Raw genomic sequence first — 10,375 nt, 5'->3', positions numbered from 1 at the left:
GGAGGATGTGTTAAATATTTAATATGTGCCCAGCCCTGAAGTTGGCATTGTGGAGTGAGAAGGTGTTATGAGCTGAACTAGTTCCCTTCAAAATTCATATGTGGAAGCCCTGACACACACTACCTCATATGAGTGTATTTGTAGGAAGGGTCTTTAAAGAGATGATTACATTAAAATGAGGTCATTAGGGTGGGCCCTAATCCAATCTGCATCTGCATAGTAATTTTTCTTATCAGAGCACAGTCTCATTTTATGCTTCTAGCATTGGCATGATGGAGAAAGAGGCGTTATGATGTCCATGTTACAGACAGGGAATTGAAATAGGAAGGAATTAGTCAACTTTCCCAAGTCGGTATGTGGCTTTCACTCCCAGTATCCTTTCTTGTAAGCCCCTGTAGGATGGAACTTGGTCATCTTCTTCTATGTTTTCTCTGGAGTTCTTATAAGAAGAGGAATTTGGACACATGAGGAGACACAAGGGGTGTGCATGCACAGAGGAAAGGCAATGTGAGGACACGGCAAGAAGGTGGCCATCTGCAAGCCAAGGAGAGAGGCCTCAGAGAAGCCTTGATCTCAGAATTCCAGCCTCCAGAACTGTGAGAATATATATAAATTTCTGCCATTTAAGCTACCCAGTTTACAGTACTTTGTCATGGAAGCTGTCTTGGTTTGTTTTCTGCTGCTATAACAGAATACCGCAGACCGGGTAATTTACAAAGAATAGAAGTTTATTTGGCTTATGGTTCTGGAGGCTGCAATATAAGAGCATGGTGCTGGCGTCTGGTGAGGGCTTTCATGCTGTGTCATCCCATGGAGGAAAGTGGAAGGCAAGATAGGGTGAGAGTGAGCAAGACAGCAAGAGGTGGCCGAACTAACTTATGTAACAAACCCACTGTTGCAGTAATGAGCCCACTGTCTCAATAATGACATTAATCCATTCATGTGGGCTGTCAATCATCTCAGTGCTGAATACTACTATAATGACAATTACATTTCAATATGAGTTTTGGAGAGGACATTCAAACCATAGCAGCAGCCTGAGCAAACCAATACAGATTTGTACAGAAAAGTATGAGTAATTTGCTCCTTTAATAAATACTTATAAGGGACTATGGGATTACGTTAGGTACAAGAGATACAAGGATGAATGAGAAAGTTATGGTTTCTGTTTTTAGGAAGCTTGAAGTGACCAATAGCGACATTGTAGCTGCCTTTGAGATAGGAAGATAGAACCAACACCCTGAGAAAATATGATGACATATCATTATGTGTGGATACAAAAAGTTTACTTTGAGAACAGGTGCCCCTCTATTTACAGTGGAGTTATTTCCCAATAAATCTGTTGTAAATTGAAAATATAATAAATCAAAAATACATTTAGGCCAGGAATGGTGGCTTGTACCTGTAATCCCAGTGCTTTGGGAGGCAGAGGTGGGAGCATCACTTGAACGCAGGAGTTCAAGAGCAGTCTAGGCAACACGGCAAGACCCCATCTCTACAAAAGTTAAAAAAAATTTAGCTAGGTATGTTGGCTTAGGCCTGTAGTCCCAGCTACTGAGGAGGCTGAGGTAGGAGGATCGCTTGAGTCCAGGGTCCTGGGCTGCGGTGAGCTATGATCGTGCCTCTGCACTCCAGTCTGGGTGACAAGAACAAGACACTATCTCAAAAAAATGCACTTAATATACCTAACCTACCAAAAATCATAGCTTAGTCTAGCCTACCTTAAATGTGCCGAGAACACTTATATTAGCCTACAATTGGGCAAAGTTATCTAACATAAAGCCTATTTTATAACAAAGTGTTGAATATTTAATGTAATTTATTGAGTACTCTTCTGGAAGTGAAAAACAGAATGGTTGCATGCATATTGGAAGTAGTTTCTACTGAAAATGTATCTCTTTTGCACCATTGTAAAGTTGAAAAATCGAAAGTTGAACCATCAGAAGTTTGAGACCCTCCGTAGTTCTGACTTCAAGTGGTGGAAATTCAGAGAAAATAAAAAGAAAAGAAAGCAAAAAGGGGAAGTTTTGTGGAGAGGAGGCTTGAATAATTAGGGTAGATGAAGAGCTGGGCTGCCTCGACCCTTTGCAGGGCAGTTATAGGACCAGCAAGAGGTCGTTTACCAGAGGCGCCCATCCCTTGGGACTCAGCTTCAGGTGACTGACCAAGACAGGCTTCTCCCTGAGGGAACTGCCACCCTCTGGGGCTCAAACCTTCTGCCCTGCAGCCGCTGGGGCTTGGCCGGCCCTTCTGTGGTTATTTGCTGTTGTTTCTCCAGGCAGATGGGAACTGCTGGCTGTTCATCAAGTTAGCAATTAACAAGTAATTCATTAGGCGCCTAATGAACAAATTATTAACCTGGCAAGTCATGTCCAGCCACTGACTGGGGAGAGAAATGGCTATTAATAAGGTCTTGGAGTGGCAGCTGCAGTTTAGTGGTTAAGGCACTGGACAGGACCACAGGAGATGTGGGCTCTGGAAGCTTGGGCCATATTGCTTTACGACTCCCAGCCCTAGTTTGACTGCTCATGTAGTGGGGGTAACCAGACCCTATTAATGAGGGTAAATGAAATGTCAGAAACTGTGTGAATGCAGAGCATCAGATTGTATAAACTCCAAGTCCCCTTAGTTCTTAGTCTGCATGACTCTACCTCCCCAAGCCACTGTAACATATACTGGGGCCGTCCCATAACCCCTGTAATTGGTAAGTACTCAGTCGCTGCTTCAGCTCTTCCTGAACTGTGCAGAGGGCTGTGTAGCATAGGGAAAATATGTGTAATATGTCCCCTGCTCTCATGGAGCTTACCATTTGGTTGGGGCTACCAGATGTTCATGCCCAGCAAACTAACTAGAGTATAAAGCAATTTATGATAGGGCCAAGAGCTGTAGAATTTCACAGAAGAAACAAAATCGTAGACTAGGATGAAGGGGAGGGGCTCACAGGAAGGTAGGAACTTAAAACATGACTTCATTGTGATTTCTTTTTATGAGAAAAATATTACGTGCTCATTCCCCCAGACCTCCAAATAGAGGAAATTGGAAAGAAAAAGATAAAGCTAATCTGTAATTTCATCACCCGGAGACAACTGCTGTTGACATTGCATTGTGTGTCTAAGGAGGACTTTGACAGGCGAGGTGGTGGGAGGATATTCTAGATGGGAGGCATGCCTTGAGTGAAGGCTCTGGGTTTGGGGAGAATGTATGGTGGACACTTTTGGGGATGGATGTGTGGACCAGGCATGCTGAAATAGTGGTCCTGTTGCAGAATGGAATTGGAGGCTGGAGCAGGGGAGAAAGGGCAGTAGGGGCCATTCACCAATGAGGCCGGGGTGAAAGAGGGTCGGGAGAGCTTATGAGCCCAGAAGCCCCAGCCAGCAGGCCAGACACTCTGCTCTTCAATAACACTCATGACACAATGGAACTTATTGATGTCGCTGCCCCACTTAGCAGAAATCCTGCAAAAACCTCTGCAGGAAAAGCAGACAAATCTGAGGCTGTGCTCAAGCTGCCAAACAGAGCGTGGGAACAGAGGAAGAAGCAGGGTGGGCCCACCTCTGGTTGTTGTTAGGGGCTGCTTCAGGGGTGTCAGGAAGACTCCTCAGAGTAAGGCATCTGTCCTATTTTGTTCCCCACCCAGGAGTTGTGACCTCCCTTCAGAACTTTGCATCATCCCTAGGGCATATCTAATGCACCATTTTTTTTTTTTTAGCAGAGTTGACAAAACTCTTTTCTATAAGATAATTAAATAGATAATAGATATTTCTATTATTCCTGTTTTGCCGATGAGGAAATTGAAGTTCAGAGAGGTGAAGGGACTTACCTAAGGTTATGTAACTAGTGTCAGAACCAGGCTGAGAATCCAGATCTTGGAACTGTAAATTGTGTGTATGCATGTGTGTGTGTGTGTGTGTGTGTGTGCATGTATGTATGTAAAATTAGTGGCTCCATTCCACTATAGGCAGCAGTATAGGTTTGTGGTAAAGCGAATGATTTTTGGAGACAGGGGACTGACTTCTGCATTCAATTTCCTGCTCTGATATGTTATGAATTGAAGAATATGAAGAACCTTTGACTTGTTCTTTATTATCTTCATATATCAAATGGGGCTATTAGTATTATTTATCTTCCTGGGTTATTGTGAGGCTTAAATAATATAATACAGGTGATGTGGACTTTGCACACAGTAAGTGTTCACTTAATGTTAGCTATGGGCCATGCACTGTGGCTCACTCCTGTAATCCCAGTGCTTTGGGTCGCTGGGAGTTTCAGACTAGCCAGGGCAACATGGCAAGACCCTGTCTCTAAAAAAGTAAAATAAATTAACCAGGTGTGGTGGTTTGTGCCTGTAGTCCCAGCTACTTGGGAGGCTGAAGTGGGAGGATCATTTGCACATAGGAGTTGGAGATTACAGTGAGCTATGATTGTGCCACTGCACTCCAGCCTGGGTGACAGAGTGAGATCCTGTCTCTTCAAAAGAAAAAGTTAGCTATGATCATTATTGTGTTAACTCTGTGCTCATTGAGTCATAGAAATAACTTGAGTCTTGTTGTTCCTCAGTTCTCTGCCATTGCCAGTCACTTTGTAGTTAGGAAGAATACATTTCCAGTCCTGTAGCCCAGGAATTGCTTGGCTCTGAGGGGACCAGACTCAGAGTTCCCTAAAGGACTCTCTGATTAGCCAAACACCCCAGTTCTGCGAAATGCAGACAGTTCTTTGTTCTCTGTGGCAGAGCTCTTGATGCTCACCAGACATTCCATGTTTCCTCATATCTTCTAGTCCCACTGTTGCTACACAGGAGCATGTAATTTGTTCTGGCCAATGGGATGTGGGTGAAAGTGACATGTATTCTGGCCAGCTCTCTGCCCTTCAGTTGTCTCTCCTCTTGCCTCAATGACTGAAGAGGACTTGTGTTCTAGGTGTAGCAGCTACAGGATGATAATGCACGAGTCAGCCTGGATCCCTGAGTGACTGTGTGGAGCAGAGGCCCCTGCCAAAGTACATTGAACATGTTGCATGAGGAATAAATAAACCTTTGTGGTGTTAACCCTCTGAGACTTTGCAGTAGTTTGTTGCTGCAGCAATAAACTTAGCTTAACCTAGCTTAACTAATACAACCTATTTTTGTTGACCGAAGTCTGATATTTTACATGAATGCTTTGCACTGTACAAATCCCCACAGCCTATTATAGAGTAGGTTCACACCCATCATCTTTTTGGATATCTAGAACAACTATGTATATGGAAGTACCTCCTGGGAAGAGCTTAGCAAGTGTTATTTCCTTATGAAATGATTTCTCTAAAACCTCCATTTCTATGTATATGCATTATTCAGTCAATCCTTCTCCCCACTATACCATAATTCTACCACCATAGCTTCCAAACATTATTGCACTTATTCATTTGTACATCTGCCTCCCCCTACTAGGCTGTACGCTTTTTGATCCTGTCTTATTGAAGACAGAAGGCCAGGCGTGGGGGCTTACACCTGTAATCCCAGCACTTTGGGAAGCCAAAGTGGGAGGATCGCTTGAGCCCAGGAGTTCTAGATCATCCTGGGCAACATAGAGAGACCTCATCTCTATAAAAAATTAAAAAATTAGCCGGACATGATGGTGCACATCTGTAGTCCCAGCTACTTGGGAAGCTGAGGTGGGAGGATCACTTGAGCCTGGGAGGTCAAGGCTATAGTGACCCGTGATTTAGCCACTGCACTCCAGCCTGGACAACAGAATGAGACCCTTTCTCAAAAGAAGAGGAAGAAGAAGACAGAGGCAATGTGTCTATGTCAGTGCCTGGAACATAGTAGGTGCTTTAAGGCTGGTGGAATGAGTCACCAGTCATGTGAAATAGGCAGGGCAGGTGTCATTGTCCCTGTTTTAACCAAGGCACAGCCAGATTTAGGGACTTTCCCAAAGCCAGGCAGCTAGAAAGTGGCAGAATCAGGGGTGAGCCCCGTCTCCTGACTAATGTGCGAGGGCACTTTGTACAGGGTGAGGAGTGAGAAGGGTGAGACATTCTGGTTCCTTTTGCATTTCCAATCTGCAGACCGCCAGTCAGGAGTCCCACATGGTGGTGTCAGAAATGGAAGGACCAAACTAGAGCAAGGCAGCGTGCTGAGGAGCGGACGGGATGAAGTTCCCTGGGGGAGGAGGCCTTGCCTGCCACACCCTCATCTGCAGGACGGAAAGGATGCCTTTCTCATTCTCCAGCACCCGAGTCCCATTCATGCTTCTGGGTCCTATCCAAGGGGCGTGCTGGATGGAGCACTGGGCGTGGACAGTTTGGCGAGGGCTGCGGGCAGCACCTTGTGAAGGGATGCCGCCTTCCTCAGGGCTGATGAGATGTGGAGGCCCTTCTGTAGCAAGGATTTGTTTTAGTGAGTTGTCAGATTCCAGCAGGGGCTGATGGTTTTTCTTGGCAGGATAAGTCTCTAAAAACCCACTTCCTTTACCCACTCTGCCTGGAGCACAGTAGGTGTCTAATGCCTTGTTCCATTGAACCAAGGGGAAGCAGGAAAGAAGTCTCTCACTTGATCTCCAAAGGGCCAGGCCTGTGAAGGGGGTGGGTGGGGTGGGTGGGGTGAGGAAACTGCTGGGCTCTCTTCCTGCCCCTCCTCTGCCTGCATGAATTTCCTGGACCCATAACGGTGCCTGTCTCAGGCCCCTTGCTAACAGCAGCAGGGCTGTGTTGACTGCTGAGCAGATGACATTGTGTGTGGCTGGCTATTGGTTGCTCCTGTGCAGCCCATTTCAATGCTCCCAGAAGGCTCATTAGCAAGCACAACATTAGCCCCGCCCTCCTGCCTCCCAGTCCTGCAGCCACTGTGTTGGGAGGCCTGAGGGGTGACTCTCATTGAGAAATGAGACCACGAGTCCCATTCATATTCCTGGGTCTGATCCAAGGGGTGTGATGGATGGAGCATCAGGTGTGGACAGTTTGGCGAGGGCTGTGGGCAGCACCTTGGGATGTCCCCCTTCCTCAGGGCTGATGGGATGTGGAGGCCCTTCTGTAGCAGGGATTTGTTTTAATGAGTTGTCAGATTCCAGCAGGGGCTGATTGTTTTTCTTGGCACAATAGGTCTCCTCCACAAATCTCCTTCCCTGTTCTCCTTAGGGAAGTGGGATGGTATCTGTCTTCTGAAAAATCTTGTGGATGCCCTCACTGGACTTCTTTTTTTTTTTTTTTGACACCAGGTCTCACTCTGTGACCCAGGCTGGAGTGCAGGGGTGCAATCATAGCTCACTGCAGCCTGGAATTTTTGGGCTCAAGCCATCCTCTTGCTTCAGCCTCCCAAGTAGCTGGGACTACAGGTGTACAACACCACGCCTGGCTAATTATTTTTTATTTGTGTAGAGATGGGGTCTCACCGTGTTGCCTGGGCTGGCCTCCAACTCCTGGGCTCAAGCCATCCTCCTGCCTTGGCCTCCCAAAATACTGGGATTACAGGCGTGAGCCACCATGCCTGGCCCCCTGTTGAACTCTTATGGTATGGCTGGGCATAACACAAGTCATCTGTGGTGTGAAGGATAGAGGGCTTCTCAGTTATCTCACAGAAGCCCAGATCCTACAACTGGAGGGGACTCAGAATTCATGGAACTAGGACTTGCAGATGGGTTAGATAAACTTGTGTGCCACTCCAAGCGACTGGTTGTGATGCCTAGAGCATTGCATCCAGAAGCCTTACAATATCTGCCACGATTAGGAGAGGGAGTGGCGTGTGCATGCTGCAGATTCACCTTCTCGGATCTCATTCGAATTCCTTTTTCGTGGTGCGGGAGTTCTAAAGTTAGACATCTATTATTTTACATTAGGGCCTTGTCTCTCTGTTAACATTTCTTTAAAATGCATATGCCTCAGAGAGGAGTAACAAGAAGGTATTGAAGAATTCAGTGATTGATTGAGATTGATTGCAAAAAAGGGCCATTATCAGTTTTGCTGGTTCTGGAAAAAGAGTTTACTGTACCAGTAACTCTTAAAATAAATAGATGATCACTTCCCTTAGGATCCGTTTACAAGACTGTCTTCCAAGGTGGCAGCTGGCTGAAAGGAAATGGGAGAGCAGACTCATTTGGTGGAAGGTGAGGTTGGAAGCTGGAGATGTCCCCTAGCCAAAGTGCACCATGCAATGGGAACACCCGGGGGCCAGAAGTACAGAGGCTCTGACTACCTGTGGGAGGACACAAGGCCAGCTCTACCTTTTCCTTTATTTAGAAGCCACCAGCTCTTGATCTCCCACCCCGAGAGCCTTGCTTGGTTTGTCTGCACAGGACACAGGCTTCTTGTTGGGGGAGCCCTGTGTTTCCAGGACTGTTGCCAGCTCGTTATGGGCCATGCCTTCATCACCCACTTCAGGGGGATTAGCTTGAGGATTGCAACCCCTTTGTTTCTTCAGACTAACAAGTGACTTGGTTCACTAGGCTGGAAGGAGGTGGGCAGGGGATCACACTGCTAACAGGTGAGAATGAGGCAGTTTATTGTGTGGACTGGGAATTCTAATGAGTCTGGCTCCCATGAATGGACTGAGTCTTTATAGAATTAGACTTTAAAGTCAAGAGCATAAGTCAATCTAGCTTGAATTAAAAGAACTTAAATGGTTAAAAAATCCTCTGGTCAGGGCTGGGTGCAGTGGCTCATGCCTGTAATCCCAGCACTTTGGTAGGCCAACGGAGATCGAGACCACCTGGCTAACATGTGAAACCCCGTCTCTATTAAAAATACAAGAAATTTAGCTGGGCGTGGTGGCGGGCACCTGTAGTCCCAGCTACTCAGGAGGCTGAGACAGGAGAATGGCGTGAACCCAGGAGGCGGAGCTTACAGTGAGCCGCGATCGCGCCACTGCACTCCAGCCTGGGTGACAGAGCAAGACTCCGTCTCAAAAAAAAAAAAAAAAATCCTCTGGTCAGATATATCAATTTTCACTAAAGAGAACGGAAGGGGAGGAAAGAGAAGCATTTATTGTGTGGGTCAGTTAGACCCTAGTGAGTCCCAAACAAGTAGATAAGTGGTTTGAACTAGGCTAGTGATCCTGGGCCTCAGCCCCTGTGCTAAGGTTATATTGGGTTAGAGGCATCATTTGCCCATTCATTCATTCTACACTTATTGGGCAGTTATCATGGGCCAGCCCCTAAGGCTATGGAGATGAAGAGGATGTAGGTCATGTTCGAACAGAGCTTTGAGTTGAGTGAAGAGTACAGATAAGAATGGGAGACTTCAACAGAGTGCAAGAAGAGCTAAGAGAAGCATACACAGCAGGACCTGGAGGCCTCAGTATTCTCACCTGTGAAAAGGGAAAGTTCCTTTTTACAAAGGAGCACCGAGTCACTGGAGTAGCAAAAGCTGTCCCAAGTAGTGCAGTGGGCAGGGGGTACTCATCCTGAAACAGATAGCGAAGGGTGGTCCCCAGAACTCACCATGGGATGTGGGCTGCCTGGAAAAGTCAACAGGTTCTTACGTCTGCAGGGCATTGCTTACATTTCAAAGCATAGTCATATTCAGTGTCTCATTTGATCATCCTTGTCCCTTGTGACAAGGGCAGGGTAGAGGACTGTTATCCTAGAGGAACTAAAGTCACATGGTCAGCTGGTGGCAGAGTGGGTGGCTGAATCCAAGTGTACCTTGCTGGCTCATTCCATGAGGTGAACTGGATGGAAGATGAATTTCGGGAGTTAGGTTGGAGCAGAGATGAGGAGAGCACCGAGATTCAACAGTACACACATCCCTCCCTCCCTCTCTCCCTCCCTCTCTTGCTTCCTTTTTCTTTCTTTCCACTAGGAAATCCTTCCTGAGGGCTGACCATGGGCATTGCGCTACCCCAGACTGTGCTGAACTCTTTTCTGGACTGGCAGCATGTCTGGGGTCAAAGCTAGAACTCAAACCCTTGTCCAAGCCTCTTTCCATAATGCTGGATGGGATGTTCTCCCAGGAGTCAGGTAGGAAGAATATGAAAGGCTGGGCCCATCCCAGGGCAAGGGAAGACTGCAGAATCCTGAGCTTCATTGCTTGGGGGAGTGCAGAGTGCCTTTTGTAGTGGGGAGGGAGCAGGTGCCTGTACCCCTGGGAATGTCCCATCCTGGAGCCCACTGTGTGGACTGGACGTGATGGTGACTATGGTGACTTTTGCTGGGGAGTAGGAGGGGGAACTGTAGCTGCTCGTTGTGGCAAGGAGCAGCCTGCGGCTGTTGAAAGCAAACAGCATCCACAACAGCCAGCACTTCAGGGGCAGACATGCTGCTTTCTGCCCAAAGGCCACTGCAGTCTGAGGGACTTCCAGGATCCTCCCCATATACTGGATCCTTGTGGACATGGGAGTTATGGAAAGGCAAATTCCATATTGGCATAAGGAAAAACCACTCATCAGCCTGGGCAACATGGTGAA

This window comes from Pan paniscus, chromosome 7, assembly GCF_029289425.2.
Source record: "Pan paniscus chromosome 7, NHGRI_mPanPan1-v2.0_pri, whole genome shotgun sequence".
Lineage (NCBI taxonomy): Eukaryota > Metazoa > Chordata > Mammalia > Primates > Hominidae > Pan > Pan paniscus.
The sequence above is the reverse complement of the archived record's forward strand: the minus strand, read 5'-3'. Positions refer to the sequence as shown.